The 25,099-nt window shown below is 48.8% G+C and overlaps 1 protein-coding gene across 2 annotated transcripts in view; it reads left to right on the top strand.

The window, feature by feature from the left end:
- The first annotated feature begins 212 nt into the window (after nt 1–212).
- The window catches only part of TBL1X (transducin beta like 1 X-linked), a 238,961-nt gene continuing 214,074 nt past the window's right edge, over nt 213–25,099 (top strand). The window contains exon 1 of one of the 2 annotated variants that reach the window (XM_049872301.1): nt 213–368. The gene's annotated coding sequence lies outside the window, so the exon portion shown is untranslated. Of the gene's footprint in view, nt 369–1,911; nt 2,074–25,099 lie in introns of those variants that run through there. The other variant, XM_049872300.1, reaches the window with a different exon arrangement.

Raw genomic sequence — 25,099 nt, 5'->3', positions numbered from 1 at the left:
GTCAACTTGTTATTTACTTTCCAAATCTGAATGACTGAGCAAGGCGAAAGGAGAATCAATCAAGCACAATGTGACCCTACAGGCGGAAAAAACGCAGCGCTCCCAGCAGCGGCGGTGGGGGCAGGGAAGCACGTGTAAGCGGGCCCGAGTTGCATCATGATCCAGCCCGCCTGGGTTTTCGGTTGCACCCTTGGTTTTTCGATTGCATGCAATCCCTCAGCCTCAGTCTGCACGAGCCCCGGGAGCCCGGAGCAGCGCCTGGCAGGCTCCAGGGAAGGCCCTCCCAGGTCCTTCTGGGGGGCCTCGAATGGCCACTGATACAGTATCAGCCCCGGCCCATTCTGCTGATTCACAATTATGGAGACCGTGTAAGTGTGGACTTTTTCTGGATGTGCTCTGATACTGGTGTGGCCGCCGTCGTTTTCCATCGTGGACGTTTACAGCAGCGTTTGGCAGGGGGATTTGCTGTCCCGCCTTTGGCATGCAGGGCCAGCCCCTTAAAAACTCAGCACCCCCCCCCACCCAGAACAACAAATGGTCTAGTGTTCAGGAGGACCAAATGAGGCTACGGTTTAAATTGCTGAGTGTTATGGACTCAGACCACGAAGCCCACTACATACCAGCAGAAGGGCAAACCGATTAAAAAAAAAAAAAAAGTCCAACAGGGCAGACAACCAAAGGGTAGGTGGGGGGGGGGGGAGCTAATTGGATTAAACGCGAGCCTCACCGGTGTGGAAGGGGAAGGCGCGCTGGGGACGGGTGCACTAGGGCTGGGCCGGAGAGGCCATTACAACATCCAACACTTTGCAGACGCCCGAGGTCTGGAGTCTGATGGGGTGGGGGTCAGGGGGCTAGATCCCCCCCCTCCCCCGGCTACCCTGTCCCCGCCCACCCCGTGTGCCCCAGTTTCTCCCCAAACATTCCTGGCATATCTCCCGAGGTGTTTTGCAAGGGTCGAGCCCCCGCTGGAGTTTACCCTTTTTGGGGAGGGGGGAGAGGTAATTGGGGTGTCCTGTAAGCCGCTGATTTTGAGGGAGGTGCCCCCTCGGGCAGGTTGCAGAGGGTGCTCCTGAGATTGCCCAGCGGCTTCTTGTGGAAGTGGGGGAGGGGAACCCTCTAGCCGCGGCCCGGACCCCCTTTCCCCCTGGGCAGTTGGAACAGGTTGGGTTGAGGACTGGGTGGCGGTAGGCCTGGGCCCCCCTCCTCCCCCACGGGGGCCACGAGGAAGGAGCAAGGTTTGGGGCGAGTTGGGAGCGGCCCTAGTTCTACTCCTCACCCAGGCCAAGGGAGGGGGAGGTTGTGGGGTAAGAACCGTGCAGGGACACGGGTCCCGTGCACCGTGGGCGAGGGGCTGTGCAGGGATGCGGGTCCCCTGCACCGTGGGGGTGGGGCGGTGCAGGACGCGGGTCCCTGCACCGTGGGGGTGGGGCCGTGCAGAGACGCGGGTCCCTGCACCGTGGGGGTGGGGCCGTGCAGAGATGCGGGTCCCCTGCACCGTGGGGGAGGGGCCGTGCAGGACGCGGGTCCCCTGCACCGTGGGGGAAGGGCTGTGCGGGACGCGGGTCCCCTGCACCGTGAGGAAGGGCCGTGGGGGACGTGGGTCCCCAGCACCGTGGGGGAAGGGCTGTGTAGGGACGCGACCGTTGGGGAGGAGCCGTGTTGGGTCTGGGTCCTCCCTAGAGGCCGTGGGGGAGGGGCCGTGTTGGTGGGGGCCTCCAGCGCTATGGGGGAGGGGAGGGCCCGATCGGGGCGCGGGTCCCCCAGGCGGCTGGGCACAGGGCGGCCCGGCCGCGCTGGCGGCGGTGGGCGCTCTCGGGCCTCCGGAGGTCCCCGCCGCCCGGCCCGCCCTCCGTCCCCCCGCCCCCCTCGCTCGCTCGGAGGCCGGGCCGCCAGCGCCCCCGCCCGCGCCGCCGCAGCGCCTCCGGCCGCCATTCCGCACCCAAACTTTCCAGCGCCGCGCTCTCGGGACTCGCGGCGGGGCGGCTCGGGCCGGGCCTCCTCGGCCGCGCGGGCCGGCGCGGGGACGGCCGCCGGAAGAGGGCGGTGGCGCCCACGAGTTGCGCGGCCGTGGAGGTGAGTGGTGACGGCCGGGCCGGGGGCGCAAACTTGGGCGCGGGGCCGGGCGCTGGGGCAGGTCCCCGGGGCGCGGGCCGGCAACAGTGCCGGCGGTGGCGCGCCCCAATCCCGGCGCGCGGAGGCGGGGGCCCCTTTGTTTTGGGGAGGGGCGGCGGCCGGCAAGTTTGGGAATGCGCTCGCTTCTCCCGCCGACCCTTTGTCTGTGGGTCCCGGGGCTCCGGGGCAGGACAGCGCAGGGCGGCCCTGGGGGACGGGGTCCGGCGGGGGGGCGTCCATTCATCTGGGCGCGGGCCGGGTGCGCCGAGTGGGATGCGGTGGCCGGCCCGGGTGCGCACAGAGTCTGAGCCGCAGAAACTGTCAGGGAAGTCGGCCCTCGCCCGCGCATGGGGACGGGGCTGGGGGGCGCCCTGGCCCGCGGGGGTCCGCTGCCTCGGCTCTGGCGCGGGCGGGACCTGTTGCTGCGGGGTGGCCGGGCTCAGGGCCTCCCAGCGCGGGGGCTGGCGTAGGACCGGGGTGCTGCGCAGGTGACAACTTTGGGATTGGGCTGTTGGGCCGGATCTCACGTGCGTTGGCGGTGCGCTGCGCGGTCGGCCTCCCGCGCCTGAGCCACCGCATCGTCCATTTCACAAAGTTCCAACCTTCGGCGTTTGTATCCGAGCCGGCGACATGGTTGAGCCAAACCCCCAAAGAAACATCCCCTCCCCCCTTATAGGAAACTGCCCTGCTTTGCACGGCCACGTGGGGCCTGACCTGCCTTGGGGCGTTTGTCTCTGGACCCACCGGTCCCTGTCCTAACCTGGAGGGGGAGGGGAGCGCCCTGCTCGGGTCGCAGGCGGTGGCTTCGGACTTAGGAATTGGTTTTGGATGGTTTTATGAAAAAAGTTTACAGCTATAGTAGTCATTCCTAGAAGAGACGCTGTTGGGGGCGGGGGAAGGCGGAGAATTAAATAATTAAGATTTAATTTAAGATGATGGATTCTTTCTCTAAGGGTACCCGTGTCACGTGCTGTAGGTTTTGTGGAAAACCACTTAGCTGGGTAACTAATGAATGCAAAAGTTAAAGCGCATTGTTTGACCCACTTATTAAAATAGACCCTTAAGGGGGTCCCAGCTGAGGCCATCCCACACCTGTGGGACAAATACCGAAACCTTTGGTGTTGTGCCGTCTCCTGCCGACACCCCGGGCATTTGGGTTCTCCTTTTGGGCTCAGAGAAGTCTGTCTGGTAGTGGTTTTAAAAGGGAAGAGATGTGCAAAAAATTACAATCACTCTTAGTGACCACGTGGGGATACCTAAGTGAATGTTTCAAAATCTTTGTCTTTCTATCAGTTGTATTTGTATTTCCATCAATACACCTGATTCTATACAAGGTTATCTAAGGAAGGCGACTTTTTTCTTCTCGTAGTGATGGATATTTATTCAAAAACATACGAAGCTGGTACCAGATGCCAGGCACTGCGTGATGTTCACGGGAACACCATGAGCAAGACGCATCCCTATCATCCTCAAATGTTGGCTCTTGTTCTGCCCTGGGCTTGATCCCTCCAGGAATGACCCACGACGCTTTTTAAAAAGACTTGAGAAAGTTCACGTCTTCATATCTCAATGTCCCCAATTTCTCATCTCTCCTGAAAGTTTGCATGTTTTAGTGGCACCTGGGTGTTGCAAGGGGTTAACGTGCTCAGCTGCTAACTGAAAGCTGCCTCAGAAGAAAGGCTTGGCAATCTATGTCTGAAAAATCAGCCATCGAAAACCCTGGGGAGCGCCGTTCTACTCTGACATGCATGGGGTCTCCATGAGTCTGAATCAGCTACTCTCACACACATAGGGTCTCCGTGAGTCTGCATCAACTACTCAAACACACGTGGGGTCTCTGTGAGTCTGAATCAGCTACTCTCACACACGTGGGGTCTCCATGAGTCTGCATCAACTACTCACACACATGGGGTCTCCATGAGTCTAAATCAGCTACTCTCACACACGTCGGGTCTCCATGAGTCTGCATCAACTACTCAAACACACGTGGGGTCTCCTTGAGTCTGAATCAGGTACTCTCAAACACATGGGGTCTCTGTGAGTCTGAATCAACTCCACAACGGCTGTTTTTTGTTTGTTTTTGTAGGGTAGCCAGTGCTGTAGGGGGTTGATGTTGGATGTCATCTTTAGCTAGCAAAGTTTCCTTTCCTCATGTGTGTAACGGTCTCTTACATTTGTTCTGCTGTGCTGATGAGGGTTTAAATGGGCTTGATGGCATACGAAGGCCAACCTTTTTTGGTGAGCAGCAAAAAGCTCAATTGTTGCCAGTCTAGCCATGTCATGGCACAGGTAGCGTGTGCTAGAGAAGCAGACTTTCTTTCTGCCTGACCTGAACTAGTGCCAGGGGCCATGTTCATGCTCATTGACCGGCTGCTGGACCTTGAACTCCTGCAGCCTCTCTGAGTGTTGTTTTCTATGTGTGTGACTATACAAGGAAGATAAAAAGGGGGAACTGAGATAGTGGTACTTATGGAATAGTACAAGGACCAGAAGGGAGAATTTGTGTTTGAGATTTTTGAAAACTGTGAAGCCACCTGTAAATTTCAGTTATTGTGCAGGTAGAATAATTGTCTATTACTTGGATGCCTTACACTGACGATTTTACACACACTTAATACCCTATGAACACCAAAAAAAAATAAACCAAACCCAGCGCCCTATGAAAACCAAAAAAAAAACCAAAAACTCGTTGCTGTCGAGTTGATTCCAACTCACAGGGACTCTGTAGGACAGAGTAAAACTGCCTGTAGGCTTTCCAAGGAGCGGCTGGTGGATGTGAACTGCTGACCTTTTTGGTTAGCAGCCAAGCTCTTAACCACTGCCTTGGTAATCCATAGTAGACCCAGGATTTGAACCTGAGTGTATCAGATTCCCAAAGCTTTGACATTTTGCCTTTCTATCTACCTACAGTGGATTTTCTCATTTGGAGACAAAAGATAATATAAATTACACACACACACACACACACACATACGAGAGAGAGGGAGAGAATGCATATCAAAATTCTACGGGGCAGTAGCTACTGTAACATTTGCACTGCAATAAAACATTAACAATGAAAGTAGTGGACAGAGTTAACATGCTTTTTTAGGGGGAGGAGAGGAGAGGCTGTAATAGACTGGAAATAATTCATAGGTGGACCTTTTTTTTTTATTAAATAGCTGTATTTCGGCCTGCGATTTGCCCAGGAACGTGATTTCAGCCTGAGTTATTAGCCAGGAATGGAGAACTGGCTAGTGCCCTAGGTGGAGGTTCTTTGGACCAGTTTTGAGTCAGGAAACCAAAATTCCAAGCTGGTTGGTGACCTTGCCTTGGGAAGGCCAGGTGTTTTAGCACCTTCGCGCCTCAGTTTCCTCTTCTGAAACGGGGATGGCTGAGCCCAGGCCCCCTCTCTGCCTGCCTCAGCGGTGCGCATCCCTGGGACAGCATGGTGGAAGGGTTGTGCACGGCGGAGAGCTGGGGCTCTGGAGGCTGAGCTCTGCGGCAGACTGATATTTTCAAAGCCTCGCTTGTTCTAGGTACCTGGGGCTCCCACCTCGTGGAGTCTAGGTCAGAAGCCTTAAAGCTCACGCTCGAGGTCAAGCTCTTCCGTGCTGAAAGGCTGATAAGGACTCCTTCCGACAAAGTGAGGCTTCGGGGAGTCTGTGCGTGCACACCCAGGCCTGCTTTGGGATGTTATTTTTGTTACTTAGTTGGCTGCCCTTTGCGTAATCTCTGGGTTGTTTGTAGGAGAAGATTAGACATTTTATTTGTCAAAGGTGGTGGAGGAAAAGCCCATCTTCATGGCCACCAGCTCTGGCTTCCCAGTTCTGCCCCTTGTCCTGACTCACTCTTACCCCCTTCCAGGGCTCCCGGGGGACCTTACAGCCTTTGGCTGAAAGGATGGAAAAGCCTGGGAACCCTGACATTATCTTCTAGAGGCAGAAGGGGTCGCTGCAGAAAGAGGCCAGGCCCAGAAAGGCCATCTCCGGCCGTGCCCACCGATGGGCCCTGTGTGTCCGGATTTAAGGCTGTGGTAGAATTCTCACCTGCCATGTACTGTAGGGTCGCTATGATTCAGAATTGACTCGATGGCAATGGGTTTTGGGTATGTAGGAGACTTGGGTTTAATTCCTGGCCAGTGTACCTCATCTGCAGCCACCACCCAGCTGTCACTGTCAGTGGAGGCTCGCATGTTGCTAGGATGCTGAACAGGTTTCAGCGGAGCTTCCAGACTAGGATAGACTATGAAGAAAGGGCTGGCAATCTACTTCTGAAAACCAGGCAATGAAAACTTCATGGATCGCAATGGTTCCATCGGCTACCGATCGCGGGGATGATGCAGGATGGGGCAGTGTTTCGTTCTGTTGTGCATGGGTTGTCGTCATGAGTTGGAGCTGACTTCGCAGCAGCTAACAACAACCTCGGTTACCTGCTCCATAGGAGAACACCACAGTGAAATCCTGGAACTGGCCTTGCCCGCCTTTCCACTCGGGTGTTGAGATTCAGCGTTCCGCATACATGTTCTTGTGTGGTGTTGGACTCTGGGCTAGAGGATAATCAAGATTTTTGTGCAGCGTCAGAGATGTTAATGTCCCAGCTGTAGCTCCCTGAGACCTTATATTTGCCCTTTTCACCTGTTTTTGCAAAAAATGAAGGAGCTCTGGTGGCGCAGTGGTTAAGTGCTCAGCTGCTAACCGAAAGGTCAGTGTCGGAACCCACCAGTCTCTCCATGGGAGAAAAATGTAGCTGTCTGCTCCCGTAAACATTACAGGCTTGCCAAAACCGAAAACCAGAAAACCAGACCCGTTGTCGTCCAATTCCAACTCATAGAGACCGTATAGAACAGAGCAGAACTGCCCCATAGGGGTTCCAAGAAGTGGCTGGTGGATTAGAACTGCTGACCTTTTGGTTAGCAGCCCAGCTTTTAACCACTGCTCCACCAGGGCTCCCGACTTACTCAAACTATGTATAGCTTAAAAAAAAAAAAACCCTTTGCATACCACCTCCAGCAGCTAGGACCCCCCTGGTCTTTCCCTCATGTCAATCAGGAACAGTCATAACCAGTTTAGACCAGCCCCAGGCTCTTCCACCTGTAAAATTTACTTACCTGGTATTTTGCAAACCCACATTCCATGAAAATTCATCACAGTAAAGCCAAGAACCCTTGCGCCTATTACAAACAAACAACAAAAAAAGGATGTGTGGCCCAGTCGTAAACTTGCCCCCGCTTTGAAAGGACCGGCCTTTGCTTAAAGGATAAGTTCCAGAACTGATCCCTTTTTTCCAGCTAACTTCCTCAAAAAAGGCTCTATAAAAAGAGGTTGCTGACTTTCTGAAATTAAAGTTCTTGGTATCTCCTCTCGAGTCCCAGGCTCCCTTGCTGCAGCAATTTCGTTTACTCCCAAATAAAATCTTGGTTAAAGATTAAAAAAAAGGAAAAAAAAAATACAGCCTTGGCGACACTATGGGGCAGTTCTACTTTGTCTTATAGGATCACTATGAGTTGGAATTGACTGGACTGCACTGGGTTTACAAAAAAATAAAAGTGGTTGACATCCGATATAGGCTGTTAATCTTTCACCATCAAGGACATGTACAGAGTAGTTTCAATCAGGAAGCAAGTCTGAAGTCATTTTGTAAACACGTTTTTTTTAAGCTGGAAAGATAAACTTTTTTCCCCATCACTATTTTTAGTGCAAAGGAAGCGGCTGACCTCCTGAAAGTGAGCCTCAGTGTCCTTCTTCCCCCTCGGGTCTTGCTCTCTTTGCCCTTCCCTCCCCTCCATCCTTTCCAAAGAGCCTCAACCCAGTGGACGCATTGGCCGGATTGGTACAGAGGAGACCCGGCAAAACAAAAATACAATTTGGTTATGGGAAGGAGCTTAAAAAGTCATGGAAAATCTGGCATCGGGTATGGGTGGCGGTTGTACAACATGAATAATGTCATTGGTCTTATTGAATCGTACACATGAGAAATCCTGAATTGGCTGACATCATCCTATCTGTGTCTTTATAACAATAAAAAAAAAATGCAAAAAAAAAAAAAAAGGTTTATAAAGGGCCAAGAGAGACTAGTCTGAGAAAAAGGGATTAACGTCTCAAGGGAAAAATGCAAGTCAGTAAGGAATTCCCTCCTGAGGCTCCTCCCTGGCCTGCGAGCGGAACATGGGACATGGGACTTGAGAAGGTTCTTTGAAGCAAGCTGGTAGTCTCCCACAGGGTCAGCCCCTACGTTATCATCACTGTCAAATATTTAGTGGGAACGCACTGCATGTTTGACTTCAGAGGTGAATTGGGAGCCGTGAAAAAGTTGAGTTGGAAGCAAATTTCAGGTTAACACAGAGGAGACAATACTTTATAACGGAAGGTGGGTACTCCCTCCTTTGTCTTCTAGGTTTGCCCTGGGCAGATGGAGCTGAGAGATGGAGCTGGGCTGTGACAGGCAGGTTCAAGAGAAAGGGGGATCTGAAAAAACGGAGAGAGAGAAGACAGCTCCTTATCAAGAGTCGTGTATTCGACCTTGAGCTCCAGAATCTCCCAGATGGTCGACTTGTGGTTCTCCACCAGGGTGCTTTCTGGAGATAGTTTCGGTTGTTACTACAGGCTTGGAAGGAGTGCTCCTGGTATCTAGAGGGGTGGAGACCAGGGATGCTGCTCAGCACCATCCAATGCACAGGGCAGCCCCCACCACAGAGACTGAGCCCACCTGGAATGTCAGTAGTGCCAAGATAGAGAAACACAGACAACCAGGAGAATTCCATTCTGGGAGAGGTCTTTTGGGGAGGGGTAAGCTGAGGGGAAAAAAACCAATGCATCCATCCATCCATGCATCGGTCATCTATAGTTCTCAAGGAATATACACGTGTCTTGAGGGTATAAAAAACAAAAAACAAACCAGTTGACATCAAGTAGACTCTTACTCGTGGCAACTCTGTGAATGTCACAGTAGAACTGAGCTCCGTAGGGTTTTCATTGACGGATTTTTGGGAAGTAGATTGCCAGGCCTTTCTTTGGACTCTAACTGCCAGGCTTTTGGTTAGCAGCCAGTTGGTTAAATATTTGCTAAAGCTTTGGTCTTTTTCTTTGCTGGTTAATTCTTGCCTCCAAACTAGTGGAGAGGGAACATTTTTGATACACTTTGGGAGAATGTTTCCTTAGCCTTCCCAGAGAGTACTACCAAGAGATAGTTAATATGTAAAATGTATCAGAAGGCTAAAGTAATACCTTAAGTTTCCTAGATACCGTCTGTGAATGTTAAGAGGCCTTGCAGTTTCTCCAGTGAGTTAATGTGACTATGTAGCAGTTGTTCAGAGTTAGCTTGTTACGTGAATGTGTCCCTACCTCTTTGCTTCCATGTGGTTAGTGTACGTTTTAGTAGTTACGTGTTGTGATCTGGTACGAAGACGCATGTTCTGTACAAGCTGTGCTGGTGGTCTGGCTCCTTGGGTGGTTTCGTGGACTGCCTGCCTAGTTGTGTGAAGGCGTTTAACCTGCATCTCCTTGAAGGTAGGATAAGACAGCTGGGTGAGCTGACCGCCATGCGCTTCTCCTACCTCTCATGTGTGAAGTTTTTAATTTGGGAGAGGGACACTACTTAAATGTTGGGTTGGCCATTTTTAGACTGGTAGAGTATTATCCAAAGCTGTCACTTCGAGGACTAAGGTGCGCCTGACCCCCAAGCCATGATATTTTCAATTACCTTATATGCACGTGAAACCTGGACAATGAATAAGGAAGCCCAAAGAATTGATGCATTTGGATTACGGTGTTGGAGAAGAATATGGAAAATGAACAAATCTATCCTGGAGAAAGTAACAGCAGAATGCTCTTTAGAATCAAGGATGGCGAGACTTCATCTCACATACTTTAGACATGTTATCAGGAGGGACCAGTCCCTGGAGAAGGGTATCATGCTTGTTAGAGGGTCATTGCAAAAGAGGAAGACTCTCAAGAAGATGGATTGACAAAGTGGCTGCAACAATGGGCTCAAGCATAACAACGATTGTGAGGATGGCACAGGACCAGGCAGTGTCTCCTTCTGTCGTACGTAGGTCACTGTGAGCTGGAACTGACTTGAGGGCACCTAACAACAATGATTGTCGTGGTTTTGTTACCTAGAAGTTTGTGTGAGCCGACAGTTATTTTATGTCTCATGCCTAGATTATAGTTTTTTTCAGTGATTAAGATAAACATTAAACTTCACATTAATAAGTTAGTTGCATATTTTACTTAAAAACGGAAGACTCAGAAGGCACTTTGGGTAGTTGGGTGCCTCTGAATAGTTCTTAGGAGAGTTGGAGTTTGCCATCCTCTCAAAACCCCAGCAAAGCAGCACAGTGTGCCTGTTAAAATTCACAGTGTTTATTCTCGAGGAGAGTGTCTGCCTCGGATTCCTGTGGTTTTTCCTATTGTGGCGGATGAGACTGGAATGCTTCCTTCCCTTGACTGTGAAACATGGACTGTGACCCCAGAGAGCCAGGACCAGATTCCTTCCTTTCTGGGACACTTGCCACCAACCCCAGCTAGAGTACAAGGATAAAGCAGGACCTTCCCAGCCCAATTATCTTCCCAGCTCTCCTGGTTGGAACATGTCTTCAGGTCGACTGACAACTCCATTGGTGATGGATCAGGCAGAGGCCACTGTCCCCAGACTCAGCTTCCCAGCTCTCCTGGTTGGAACATGTCCTCAGGTCAACTGACAACTCCATTGGTGATGGATCAGGCAGAGGCCACTGTCCCCAGACTCAGCTTCCCAGCTCTCCCTGTTGGAACATGTCTTCATGTTTACTGAAAACTGCTGGTTATCTCCATCCATGTTGGATCAAGGATGCAAAGGCTACCTGTCCCCTACTAGATGTGTTCACTCTATTTGATCATTGACTTTCCCATTGTCATTAGAATTTGCAGTCTTTGCAGCCAACTGGTATTATTTAATTCTGCAAGCATCTCTGCTTGTCTGAGCTTTCTGGTGGGTGGAGTTTGGACAAAATGAAGTTTACCCTACAAGGAGCCATTTTATGTCTTAACTCCATAATAGCAAGTACTTCAATATGGTAGAACCATATACATCTTTTTAAAACCTGGAGACAAATTCACTACTGAGCAGTGATGGCCATTTCCAGTGCTACATGGGTGTCGTGGATTAAATTGTGTCCCCCCAGGTCATGATTCCCAGTATTGTGTCATTGTGTACCATTTTGTCATCTGATGTGATTTTCTTATGTGTCGTAAACCCTCTCTATAACGTTAATGAGGTGGGATTAGTGGCAGTTACGTAAACTTAATCTAGAAGAATATTCTACAATTTAAGCCAATCTCTTTTGAGATATAAAAGAGAGAAGTGAGGAGAGAGACAGGGGGACCTCATACCACCAAGAAAGCAGCGCCAGGAGCAGACTATGTCCTTTGGACCCAGGGTTCCTGCACGGAAAAGTCCCAAGACCACGGGAAGACTGATGACAAGGACTTTCCCCTGAAGCTGGTGCCCTGAGTTTGGACTTCTAGCCTCCTTTGGACTGTGAGAGAATAAATTTTTCTTTATTAAAACCATCCACTTGTGGTATTTCTGTTATAGCAGAACTAGATGGCCAAGACTGTGGGTAATTCTTAAGTCTTGACCAAGTCAGCTATATTCCCTAAAACCAAAAACCAAACCCAGTGCTGTCGAGTCGATTCCGACTCATAGCGACCCTATAGGACAGAGTAGAGCTGCCCCGTAGAGTTTCCAAGGAGCGCCTGGCGGATTCGAACTGCCGTCCCTTTGGTTAGCAGGCGTGGCTCTTAACCACTATGCCATCAGGGTTTCCTGTATTTCCTAGGTAGCCTTATTATCTTCACATCCATTGGAAGCTGAGAAATGAGAAAGCCAAGTGCAGATCTGTTACCAATGTTGTGTGATACAAAAATCAGTAGCACCAATGAGCAAATGGAATTCCCGTTATCTATAAAAATCCAGGAGGCACTCGGCTGCTAACCAAAAGGTTGGAGGTTCGTTTCCACCCAGAGGCATTTTCGGAAGAAAGGCTTGGCGATCTACTTCCCAAAATATCAACCACTGAAAAACCCTATGGAGTGCAGTTTTACTCAGATGCACATGGGCTGCCATGAGTCTGAATCGACTCGATAGCAAATAGTACTTGTATAAAAATCCAGGTGGTTTCACAGTTTTAGGCTGTGTCTCTGAAAAGCAACATAAAGGGGATTTAAAGTCCCTACCATTTGGTTTATGTGGGGAACTGAGGCATTTTAATTCCGTGCCACTTTAACCGCCCCCAAGTTAGTAAGTATTCACAATAACTTGCAAATGGCCGTGGCAATATCTGAGTCACGGGTCAGTCTGAGAGACATGCTTTGGTTTAAATCCTAATTTGGTTATGAAAAAAATACCACCTTAGCTTTGTGTTTCTAAAACACACTGGTGATTTTATACCAATTCCAGCCATTTCCAGTGGTCTGTACCCTAATGACGTCAAAAAGCCCAGCGGAAAGAAACCCCTTCACACAGCTCAGAACGTCATGAAAATTAGAAGTAACCATCGTGCGGGTCCAGCATTTGGTGTAAATTATCATAGACCTGATGGGAATCGGGTGACCTGTGGAAAAGAGACTTGCCTTATACATTTCGTGGGGCTCCCAATGTGTCTTCTTCACACCTAATGGTCTCTAAATCTGGTGGGAGTCGGGGGGGTGGGGAGGGGAAGAAGTGACGTGTCTCAGCTTTTCATTTCCTAAGTGTTCTCCCAGGTGGGTTTTATGCTGCCTTCTGGGGCAGATGCTTGGTAAGACCGATGGAGTGCAGGAAGAACCGAGTAGCAAGTCCATTGGTTCTTCTGATCTAGTAGTTAGGAGATAATCTTTTTTGTGGATCACATGTATGTAATGCTGGTTGAGCAGTGTGTAGAGCGAACAAATAAATCCGTGAGCTAGGAGCACATGCTAGTTGCCGTCGAGTCACTTCCAACTCGTGGCATCCCCATGCCTGTCGGAATAGAATTGTGCTCCACAGAGTTTTCAGTGACTGATTTTGTGGGAGTAGATCCGTCAGCCCTTTGTTCTGAGGCCCCTCTGGACTTGAATTGGCAACCTTTCAGTTAACAGCCGGGCGTGTTAACTGTTTGCACCACATGGGACTCCTTTTCACTGACCAAACCCGCTACTGTCCAGTCCATTCCGACTCAGAGCGACCCTGTAGGACAGAGTCCTGTAGAAACCCACAGGGTTCCCAAGGAGTGGCTGGTGGATGCAAACTGCTGACATTTTGGTTAGCAGCTGAACCCTTGACCACTGTGCCACCAGGGCTCCTTTTCACTGATAGGGATGAGCAATTAAAAACAACTGGAGATTATTCATTTGGGTCCCCAGAGGGTGGGTCCAAAACCTGTTGCTGTCAAATCAATTCCAACTCATAGCAACCCTACAAGACACGTAGGACTTCCTCATAGGGTTTCCAAGGCCATAAATCTTTATGGAAGCAAACTGCCACATCTTTCTCACAGTGGGTGGGGAGATGGGGTGGTATTTAAAATTTCTGAATGCAGGTGGGAGGCAGTTGTACTCCCCTTGTCCCTGGATTTGTCTGCCAAGGGCTGTGTCTGTGTGTGCATACATGTGAGTGTGTGTATGTGTACACGTGCGTGTGCACACCCATGTGTGTGTCAGTATACGTATGTCAGTGTGCATATGTACACATTTGTGCACCTGTGTGCATGTGTGCACATGTGTGTATATGTGTTAGTGTGTGCACGTGTGTATACATCACACGTGTATGTATTAAGTGACTTTGTGATCTACCAGCTTAAAGGTTGGTCGTCACCGCACAGGTCCTGCCATTAGTGCCTGCCTCGGAGCAGAAAGAACACGCGGTGCCTGGGTGGTGCAGCTTGGGTCTCCTGGATGGTGAGTGCAGTTCTGAAAGCTGAAACAATATTTGTGTGTGTTGGCGCAGGAGGACAGTATTTGGGCTGGCCGGCCGGCCGGCTGCAGGTGTGCGAGCAAACAAGCCTTGAGACAAAGCTCTGCGACTCTGTGGTGTTTTGGTAATCACTCAATCTGTTTATAAATCAGCTCTTTCCCTGAAGGATGCCCTGGGGGCTCTGGAGCCTCAGGCTTTGTGTGGAAGAGGTGGCTGGAGCTTTTAAAGACTGCAGCTGAGGTCGTGGCTGTGATCAGTATCCTTGGGTGTCTTCAATCTGGCCGTTTTTTTGTTTTTTGTTTTCCAGAGACATATTTCACCCATCACAGTGGTTATTAAGCGATTATCTTTTGTCGTTTCACATTAGTGCTTTTAAAGAGAAAACTGCAGCTTTAGTTGACGCGCTGTTGGTTGTGCTGTAGAGAGTGGCTAAGTGATCCGGGCCGTGGTGTGTGCTGTGGAGGTGAGGAGAAAGCTGGCCTCCGAAGCGGAGGTTTTTGGGCTGGGCCCATTTGCTCAGAATGGCTGAGGGGCTGGTTTTCAGCAGACAGCTGAAATGCCCGCCCCCCCCGGAATTGAAAGGATTGATATGTTAACTTTGTTCTAGCTTATCATACTTTTTTGGGCTTGTATCTTTTTTTCCCCTCTTTGTGAATGCTGACTTTGCAGTATAACTTTGAATATACACCACGGTATGAGGATACTTTGCACAGTGCAATAAAAAGCCCGTTAGCTGCCACTGAGTTGGCCCCAACTCGCTCAGTCCCATGCCCAGGGAAGTGAAACGCTGTCAGGCCCTGCACTATCCCTGTGATAGGCAGATTGGGCTGTTGTGATCTGTAGGATTTTCAGAAGTAAATTGCCAGGCCTTTCTCCCTAATCCACCTTAGTCTGGAGGCTCTACTAAAGGCGATACAGAGCCTCCACTGAGAGATGGGTGGCGGCTGTGCCTGGGGTGCTTTGGCCAGGAATTGAACCTGGGTCTCTCGAATGGAAGTGAGAATTCTACCACTGAACCACAGTGCTTGTGGATTTCAGCATACCGCCAGGACGCCTCATGCATGCCAGAATCCATAGTCATCTCTCTTTGGGTAAACTGCAGTACTTATCTCCTTCTTTCTTTAATTCTTTGTTTCTGTTTGTAGTAATACTCAGAAAACACCTGCAGTAAAGAAGAACAGGAGAAACAGGAAGGAGGGTTTTTTACTACTCAAATTTATACACCTTTGTCTGTACTCTCTACAGATCGATACAGTTAGGATCCTGTAATAAATTTAGTTCTCAACAGTGTGAAGCAAATATTGAGTGTATTTGGGAATCTACCATAACTGCCCCACCCTTTTAAAAGGAAAGAGAAATGACACAAAGTTTCTGGCTTGACGCAGTAGCCATGACAATGAACTGAAGCCATAGCACTGATTGTGAAGATGGCGCAGGACTGCACTGGGTTTTGTTCCCTTGCACATGGGGGTGCCGTGAGTCGGAGCCAACCGGCAACAACACCGATGGATTTGCTTTAGACGGGGTCCTTGAAGTTTGGACAGAACTTGACTTGGTATTGAACAAAGGTCAATGTGCCGTCATATAATTGCTTTAGCTCTGGGCAGGGACACCTCTTCTGTGGCCCTTGTGGAGCAACAGTACTGATGACGAGGTTTTCATTATTTGTCTGCAAAGTTATTTTCTATAATATTTCAGAAATATGTCCCGGAGAACGGCCCCAAATAGAGCCTCTTCGCGGAAGCCCCCACAAGAGTTGGTTTTATTTCCTAGGCTCATACTCCAGAGACTCATAAAGTGCCAACAGACCAAAAAACCAGTCCGGCTCCGACTCACGGTAACCCTGCGTGTGTCAGAGTAGAACTGTGCTCCACAGGGCTTTCATTGCTGAGTTTTCTAAAGTGGATCACCCGGCCTGTCTTCCGGGGTGTCTCTGGGTGGGTTTGAACCCCGGCCTTTTGGTTAGCAGCCCAGTGCTTAGCTGTTTATGCCACCCGGGAAGTGCAGATACTGGGTATAATTCCTGGGCGTTTGAGAGAGAGGCTGTGGCATATGAAGTGGAAGGTGAGAGAATGGTAAAGCCAAACGGTTTTAGCCACTGGGACATTAAATCTCTTGGTACACTCACCTCAGAGAATATAAAAACAAATTCACTTATAACGTTGTTGAAGTACCGTTTACATAATTTATATCACTGAAGGCAGTTACTTCTCGTTAGGAAAACTGGGTTATTAAAATTAGCTACCTTCATTTTTTTCCACAGAAATAGAAATTAGTTTTTGTTGAAATCATTGTACGGGAAGCTTTATAATTGGAAATTTGAAGTTAGCAGAATTATATAACATTATTTAATCACATTTCAAACCAAACCCTGTGCCATCATCAAGTCGATTCTGACTCCTAGCGATCCTACAGGCCAGAGCTGAACTGCCCCGTAGGGTTTCCAAGGCTGTAAATCTTCACGGAAGCAGACTGCCACATCTTTCTCCCACAAGGTGGCTGATGAGTTCAAACCTCTGACCTTTTGGCTGGTGGCCGAGCGCTTTAGCCACTGCGCCACCAGAGCTCATCTTAATCACATTAGGATGCTCAAATGAACTATAGAATGAGATTAGTTCATGGAAATACTCCATTTTTAATCTCAGCCGGGACAGTCCATGTCTACTCAGGCGTTAGGTATCTAATTTCTAGATCAACCCGTTAACGCATTGCCTTTGAGACATCTGCTAATATTTTGGTCATCCTGGACATGTTTTCAGAAAAGACTGTTGAAACAAGAGACTATTTTAATTGTTTCCCAATTCAAATTAAAAATAAAATGGCAAACAGCTTAAGGAATCCTTTTTGCAATGGAATTCTCGCTGTGTGACATACGTGTTACATGGCTGGCACAGTCGAGGTGCCAGCCAGTGTCACTTTGCCGTTTTTCTTTGTGGCATTTGCTCTAAGGGAAGCTTGGGGCCCGTTCATCGTGGGCTATCTACAAGTAAATGTTCCCTTACTCTAATTTCTGGTTGTGTTTACTTTTCCATACAGTGCTCTGTATTTGGACAGCAGTTTTCTGTGTGGGTTTCTGACGGCTCAGATGTTGATTGGAGCGAGGTTCCTCCGTCCACACCACTGGGTTGGATAGTTGCAAGTGTTTGAAGGGAAACACGTTTTCTGTCTCACAGAATTGAGTTACATGGGAGCCCTGGTGCTGCAGTGGCTAAGAAGGTGGGCAGTTGGAATCCACCTAGCTGCTCCCTGGAAACTGTATGGGGCAGTTTTACTCTGTCCTGTAGGGTTGCTGTGAGTCGGAATTGACTCGATGGGCAACAGCTTTGGTATTTTTTTTGCTTTTGAGTTACGAAAGTGGAGGATGCAGGCTTGGTGATAACTCAGTTTGCAGATGACACGTTACTTTGTTTCCTTTGGGTTTGCAGAAGATGTTTCCTTTGCCTTTGGGATGGCTAGCTCTCAGCTCCTGGTGATATTTTACTTTCTATAGAACTCTTAAGTGCAACTTAAAATCAAATTGTCTTTTGTTAACATCTTTATTGAGGTGTAATTTATAGTCTTATGTATCTAGTTGCTGATATAACAAATGTTACAAGGGAGTGGCTTTAACAAATTTATTTTCTTATGGTTTACCAAACCAAAACCCACTGCCACCAAGTCAATTTTGACTCATAGCAAACTGCCGACCTTCTGGTTAGCAGCTGTAGCTCTTAACCACTGCACCACCAAGGTTTCCCAACTAAACCCATTGCCTGAAAGTCTATTCCAACTCATAACAACTCTGTAGGATAGAGTAGAACTGCCCCATAGGGTTTCAGAGGAGCCGCTGGTGGACTTGAACTGCCGACCTTTTGGTTAGCAGCCAAACGCTTAACCACTACACCGGCAGGGCTTCCTTTCTTATGGGTTAGGAGGCTAGAAGTCTGAATTCAGGTCGCTGACTGTGGGGGAAGGTCTTTGTTCTTTGGTTCCTGGGCTATCTTCATGTAGTGTGGCATTTACTAGATGGATTGACACAGTGGCCACAACAAGGGGTCAAGCGTAACAAAGATGGTGAGGATGGTGAGGATGGCGCAGGACTGGGCGGTGTTTTGTTCTAGCGTGCGTAAGGTCCCTAGAAGTCAGAACTGACTCCAGGGCACCTAATAACAACAATAGTTGCATAGGTTGCTGTGAATCGGAATTGCCTTGATGGCCCTGGGTTTGTTGTTGTTGTTTTTGTTTATCTCTGCTTCCTTAATCTCCTTTTGTGTTTAAAAAGAGATTGACTTAAGACACACTCTACTTTAACACTGTCTCATTAACATAACAAACCCACTCCCAGTTCCCCAGTGGGATTGTAACTATCCCTGTCATCACTCCTACCTCAGATGCTAATCGACAGGTTGGCGGTTTAAACCTACCTATTGGCTCCTGGGGAGAAAAGACCTGGCGATCTGTTTCCGTAAAACCCGCTGCTGTCGAGTCAATTCCGACTCATAGCGACCCTATAGGACAGAGCAGAACTGCTTGTGTAAAGATTCCCTTAAAAATCCATTGCTGTCGAGTCGATTCTGACTCCTAGCGATCCTATAAGACAGAGTAGAGCTGCCCCATAGAGTTTCCAAGGCCGTAAATCTCTGCAGGAACGGGCTGCCACATTTTTCTGCCTCAAAGTGGCTGGTGGGTTTGAACCACTGACTTTTTAGTTAGCAGCTGAGTGCTTAACCACTGCGCCATCAGGGCTGCATAACCACAGGTATAGGGGTTGGGATTTACAATACATATTTGGGGGGGCACAATTCGTTCCAAAACATTTAGGTACCATAAAATTCACCCACTTTAGTTAATGGGGGAGGAGCAACTCAGAAAAAGAGGGTGAGAATGGCTGCACAACTCATCAGTGTTACGGACTGTACGTGGAGAAAGTGTTGAATTGCTGTGTGTCCTGCTGTACATATTCTCAACAACAGCAAAAATAGAATACATTGTTTAAAAGTTCACCCATTTTAAGTGTATAGTGCAGTGATTTTTTGTAAATTTACTGAGTTACGCAGCACCATCCAGGTTTGGGTTTGTATCCCCCTGGTACCTACGCCAACCAGTCCCAACCGATAAACACGTGGGGCCGATTTGCTTTTCAGGAGTCTCATTGGAGTCAAGTAACTTGCTTGGTACAAACAGCAGCTGTGAGTTGCGAAAAGACTGACTACAACAGCCCGTCAATTCCTTATTATTGCTTTTTATTTGGGGAGAAGATAAGACTCCTTTTTTTTTTTTTTTTGAGAGAGCAGCTCTCAGTGACTCTTCTGAGTGGTGCAGACAGTTAAGCGTTGGGCTGCTAACCGAAAGTTTGGCCTTTTGAAAGTACCCAGAGGCACCTCGGAGGAAAGGCCCGGTGATGTACTTCTGAAAGGTCGTAGCCACTGAAAACTTTGTGGATCGAAGTCCAGCTGAAACACACGTGGGGTAACCGTGAGTTGGAGTTGATTTGCTGGCAACTTGCTTTTTGTTTTTTTATTTTTTCGGCAAAAGCACCTTTCTGGATGCATTTAATCACTCTGTTCACCCAGGCCTTCCAGGTTTGCTCCTGAGTCAATTTCACGTGCACCCTCGGGTCACGTCTTGTTTTTAGACACTGGTATCAGCTCATTGGTTTCCGAGTCATTACTCAGGAGAACTCGTGGACGGGACATTGTGAGGGCTAAAGACTGGTAGCCGTTGAGTGGACTTCAACGCAGGATGACAACACACAAGTGAAACATAGTTGAGCCTGTTTCTTCCCAAAACGTTTCGGCTGTTTCTGGATGCTTCCTGACAACCATGTCTTGGGTTGCAGCGGGCACGAGGAAAAGACAAAAACAAACCAGTTGCGATCCAGTATGACCCCCGTGCGTGTCAGAGTAGAGCGACGCTTCGAAGGGTTGTCAGTGGCTGACTTTTTGGAAGCAGACTGCCAGGCCTTTATTTCAAGATGCCTCTGGGTAGACTCGAACTGCCAACCTTTCAGTTAGAAGCCAAATGCCTTGACCATTTACACCACCCAAGGACTGCGTTGTGAGAGATACAAGACTGTTTAAGTAGACTGATGTCTTTGGGATGGTTAAATTCTTTTAAAATTTGCAGTGATTTGTAATCATTGGCTAATGGCCTACTTTCTTTTATGTTTTAATATGACAGCTTTATTGCAGTATAGTTCACATACCAGACACTTTGCCCATTTAAAGAGTACAATTTAGTGTATTTGCAGAGTTGTGCAACCATCGCCAGTATCTAATTATAGAACACTCTTGTCACCCCAATCGGAAACCCTGCACACATCACCAGTCACCCCTGTTCTCCTTCTCCCCAGCCCCTGGCATCCACTGATCTACTTTCTGTCTCTGGTTTTGCCTGTTCAGGGCATGTAATAGAAATGGACAGCATGTGGGCTTTTGTGTCTGGCTTCTCACTGAGCATGTTTTCAAGGTTTATCCACTTTGTAGCATGTGTTGACCTAGTTTCTTTGGTAAACATTCTGTGATAGCTCTGGGCTGTCAAGAAGTGTTGGGAACTGAAGATACAAGTGTGTTTTGGTTAATCGTGGTCTAGTCGGCCCCCAACTCATGGTGACCCAGTGCACAGTGACACAAAACCCTGCCTGGTCCTGGTCCATCCTTGTGTTTGGTTGCGGGTTGGACTGTTGTGATCCATAGGGTTCTCGTTGGATGACTTTTGGAAGGAGATCGCCAGGCCTTTCTTCCCAGTCTGTCTTAGTCCAAAAGTGCCACTGAAACCTGTTTAGCATCACAACAACATGTACACCTCCACTGACAGACAGGTGGTGGCTGCACGTCAGGTGCGTTGGCTGGGAATGGAACTCTGGTCTCTCACAGGGCAAGTGAGAGTTGTACCACTGAACCATCACTGTACCCTCCGGAGCCTCTGGGCTTCACAGATAGCTTCGTAGAGGCAAGTTAAAAACCCAAGGGTCTTGGCTGGGTCTGTCTTATGTTACGTGGCTTATTTTCTTTTGCTGTGTACTCTGTTATACATTCTTTCTTGTTGTTAGTTGCCATTGAGTCAGTTCTGACTCATGGTGACCCCACGTGTGCAGAATAAAGATTTTCCATAGGGTGTTCAAGGTGGTGACCTTTCAGACGCAGATCGCCACGCCTGTCTTCCGAGGTGCCTCTGGGTGGGTTTGAACAGCCAGCCGTTCGGCTAGAAGTCAAGCGCTTAACTGTTTGTGCCACCCAGGGACTACTTGTTAGTTTTTTAAATTCTATTAATTCTTTCATATCATCCAGCTTAATAAATGCACCATTGATTTGGTGTTGAAAAATTATTTTTATTCAGAGATTTCCTTTATGTGCTTAGTATCTTTTTTTCTTCCAGCAGCTTCTTGCCAAGTGTTGACTTTACGCATGTGTACGTATTCGTTTCTCACCAGTGAGATGATCAGTTCTTGAGTCATCAGAGCCGTGTGTGACATTTCCTTTTTGCCCTGCCCAGTGGTCGGCAGACGGCCATTGCTGGTGCGTTACAGTGGTATCCGTGGAGCACCCTCTGTGGTTATGATTCCTGCATCAGGTTACCACGGACAAGACTTTTATACCTTGCTGTAAATCCTGCTTCTCATCCTTGGGGACCGATGGTTGTATGTTGATTCTGGGTTGCTGTGTGTCCCAGAGGAAGCGTTGACCTCATTAGGGGAAGACAGACCTGCCTTTGACTGGCTGCCAGCCTTGTTCCTCTTCGTGAATGTGCGTTGTTTTATTTTGGTGACTGTACTGTGTGAGGTATGAGAAGACCCAGGAATTGCTGGCCGACAGCACAGCTGAACCGCAGGGCAGCCAGCTAAAGCACCCTGCCCCCACCTCCACTGCACACATCAGGCGAGTGCGCAGTTACAGAGCCAGATGGGGAAGGATTTGCTCTAGAGAACGGTGTGTTCCGTAGTGTTTGCTACAATCAGATCAGCCAAGGATGAGCCCTTCCGGCCACCAGCAAGTTACGGAAATAACTTCGTTATAATGAACTCTTTTTGGTTTTTTCAATGATTCACTTCTAATAGTTCTCATTGTATCTGTCTATAGTATATATAGTTGGGTGAGCAAGGGGGCCGCTGTTCCTGATGCTGCTGTGGGAGAAGACATGTAATGGTTTGCCAGATGCAGAGAGGAAGTTGGGGCAGGTGAGGACAGCTCCGACCTTCAGCTGCTCTTTTATTGTTGTTGCTGTTGTTGGCTGCTGTCAAGTTGGCTTAACTAATGGAGACCCCACTCCTGTGCCAACTCCATGACTTGGTTGTGCATTCGACCATTGTGATCCATAGGGTTTTCACTGGCTGATTTTCAGCAGTAGATCTCCAGGCCTTTCTCCCTAGTCTTAGTCTGGAAGCTCCCCTGAAACCTGTTTAGCATCGTAGCTACATGCAAGTCTCACTGACAGGTAGGTGGTGCCTGCAACTGAGGTGTGTTGGTCAAAAATTGAACCCGGGTCTCCCATGTGGAAGGCCACACTTCTATCTCTGAATCAACACTGCCCTCGGTTGCTTTTTCTCCTTCCGTTAACTTGCCTCTTATCTCCTTGGCCGTTAAGACTGTGTGTCTGCCAAGCAGGTGACCTAGAATTCACAAGTACTGTAGCAAGAGAGATGAAAATAGAAGTGTGCAAACTAAATTAGAACGACTTGGCTTCGTTAAAAAGTGAGAAAGCCACTTTGTGTATTTTAAGTGCCACTTCCCAGTGCAGGGTTAGTGATTTCAGATGTCCTCGTGCTAACAATCTTGGTCATTTCCAACTGTTTTCTTTGGAATAAAATTGACATGGAAATGAGCTGAGATTTTTAAACTGAAAATTTAGCAATTAGAAGCCAGTGTCAGTTTTTGGAAAAGGAGCCCCCCCCACCCCCCCACATCAGCAGAGGTGCCCCTCATAAAGGTGCCTGGCTGTTCCAGGTACAGAACAAATTGGGCAGTGATTGTCTCAGGAAGAGATGAAACTCTTCTTTCTAGTTTGTGTCAAGATGTTTAAGAAGCCCTGGTGGCCTAGCTGCTAATCAGAAAAGGTCAGTGGTTCAAACCCAGCAGTTGCTCTGCAGGAGAAAAGACTTGGTGATCTGCTCCCGTAAAGATTACAGGCTAGGAAACCCTACGGGGCAGTTCTGCTCTGTCCCATAGGGTGATTAGGAGTTGGAATCGACTCAATGTCAAACAGTAACAAGATGTGTTGACTATTAATTCATGTGCCAGAGTAGAAAAACCACCAGTTGCTGTCAAGTTGGGTTGACGATACAATATAGAGAGAGTGGAGTGTTGGGGAGTCCCTGGGTGGTGTAAATGGTCAGTGTACTTGGCTGCTAACTGAAAGGTTGGAGGTTTGAGTCCACCCATAGGCACCTTGGAAGAAAGGCCTGGTGATCTGCTTCTGAAAAATCAACCATCGAAAGCATTAGGGAGTACAGTTCTACTCTGACACACACGGGGCCACCGTGAGTCAGAGTTGACTCAACAGGTGCTGGTTAGAATTATTGAGATTAGAAAAGGCGCGCGCCTGTGCGTGTGGGTATGTGCGTGCGTGCGTGTGTGCGTGTGTGTGTGCACTGCAGGGGAGAATGGAGCAGATGATGAAACTGTGTGGAGGGCAGAACCACTGAGAGGACAGAGACTGAAATGGCGACTGTGTAGGGCTGGTTTCTGACTTGGCGGGCAAAGTCACAGCTGCATTTTCTTGTGACTCAGCGGGCGTGCCTGCGATCTCACTGGTCTTTTACCTGGTGCTGCTCCTTATCAGGGCCGCAGGGAAGAGTTCAGGAACTCTCTCTAGGAGCTCTGTGCTCTGTGGGACTTTGGGCTGCTCCACTGTGTTAAGGAACCAGGAGCTGGCATTATCAGATGAGCGATGGTGGAGTCCCTTTCACGATTGTCTATCGTTTGTTAGGTGTGAGGTTGCCATGATGTTTTGTCTGGTCACCATCCTCCCGAGGTCCACCTGTGCACCGTGTGTACTAAATGAAGAGGTCTGCGACACGTCGATTCTCCTGACAGGAAGCTGGGGTTATTTGACCCAGTGTAAGTTAGTTCCCGACACTGTCTGTGAGCCGCTGGCTTAAGTAGAAGGCTGATCTGATGGTAACTCTTAACCTGTTGCTGTCGAGTTGACTCCGACTCGTGGCGACCACTTGTGTTACAGAGTAAAACTGCTCTGCAGGGTTTTCTTAGCCGTAAGCTTCCAGGAGCCCTGGTGGCAAAATGGTTAAGTGCTTGGCCGGTAACTGAAGGGTTGGCAGTTTGAACTCACCCAGCGGCTCGCAGGAGAAAGACCTGACAGTCTGCTTCTATGAAGATTACAGCCTAGAAAACCCTGTGGGGCAGTTTCACTGTGTCACATGGGGTCAATGTGAGTCAAAAATCCACTCAAAGGTGTACAACAACAGTCTTCATGGAAGCAGATCGCCTGGCCTCTCTTCTTCAGTGCCACTAGGTGGGTTCAAAATCCAACCTTTAAGTTAGCAGCCAACTGCAGATTGCTTGTGCCACCCAGGGACCTGATCTAATTGTACGTGATCAAACAAATTTATTATCTCCCAGTTTAGGAGGCTAGAAGTCCAATTTCAGGATGCCAGCTATAGGGGAAGACTTTATCTCTATTGGCTCTGAGGGAAGGTCTTTGTTATCAGTCTTTCCCTGGGTCTAGGAGCTTCTCAGTGAGGACCCCAGTCTAACGGATGAACTCTCCTCCTGGCTCTTCTTTCTTGGTGGTATGAAGTCCCTCTTTACTTGCTTGTCTCTCCTTTTATCTCTTGTAAGATAAATGGTGCTGCAGGCCTAGTCCCAGGGAAACTCCCCTTAAATGTAATCAGGGCTGTGACCTGAGTAAGGGTGTTGCCTTCTACTGTAATCCTCTTACAACTGATTGGCTCAGTCACATCATGGGGATGATTACGTTGTTACACAACTGCCAAACCACTGAGAATCATGGTCCAGCCAAGTTGCCTCATATTTTGGGGAAGACACTGTTCAGTCCTTGACAACCACCCCTGTGACGTTGGCCCCAAGAGCATAGGAACTGTCTGGGTTTTTCCGTCACAGAGGGGTTTGGGCCAAGTGCTCTCGTAGGCTGTTCTAGCTCC

This window comes from Elephas maximus, chromosome X, assembly GCF_024166365.1.
Source record: "Elephas maximus indicus isolate mEleMax1 chromosome X, mEleMax1 primary haplotype, whole genome shotgun sequence".
In the NCBI taxonomy this organism is placed as follows: Eukaryota; Metazoa; Chordata; class Mammalia; order Proboscidea; family Elephantidae; genus Elephas; species Elephas maximus.
The sequence above is the reverse complement of the archived record's forward strand: the minus strand, read 5'-3'. Positions and strand labels throughout refer to the sequence as shown.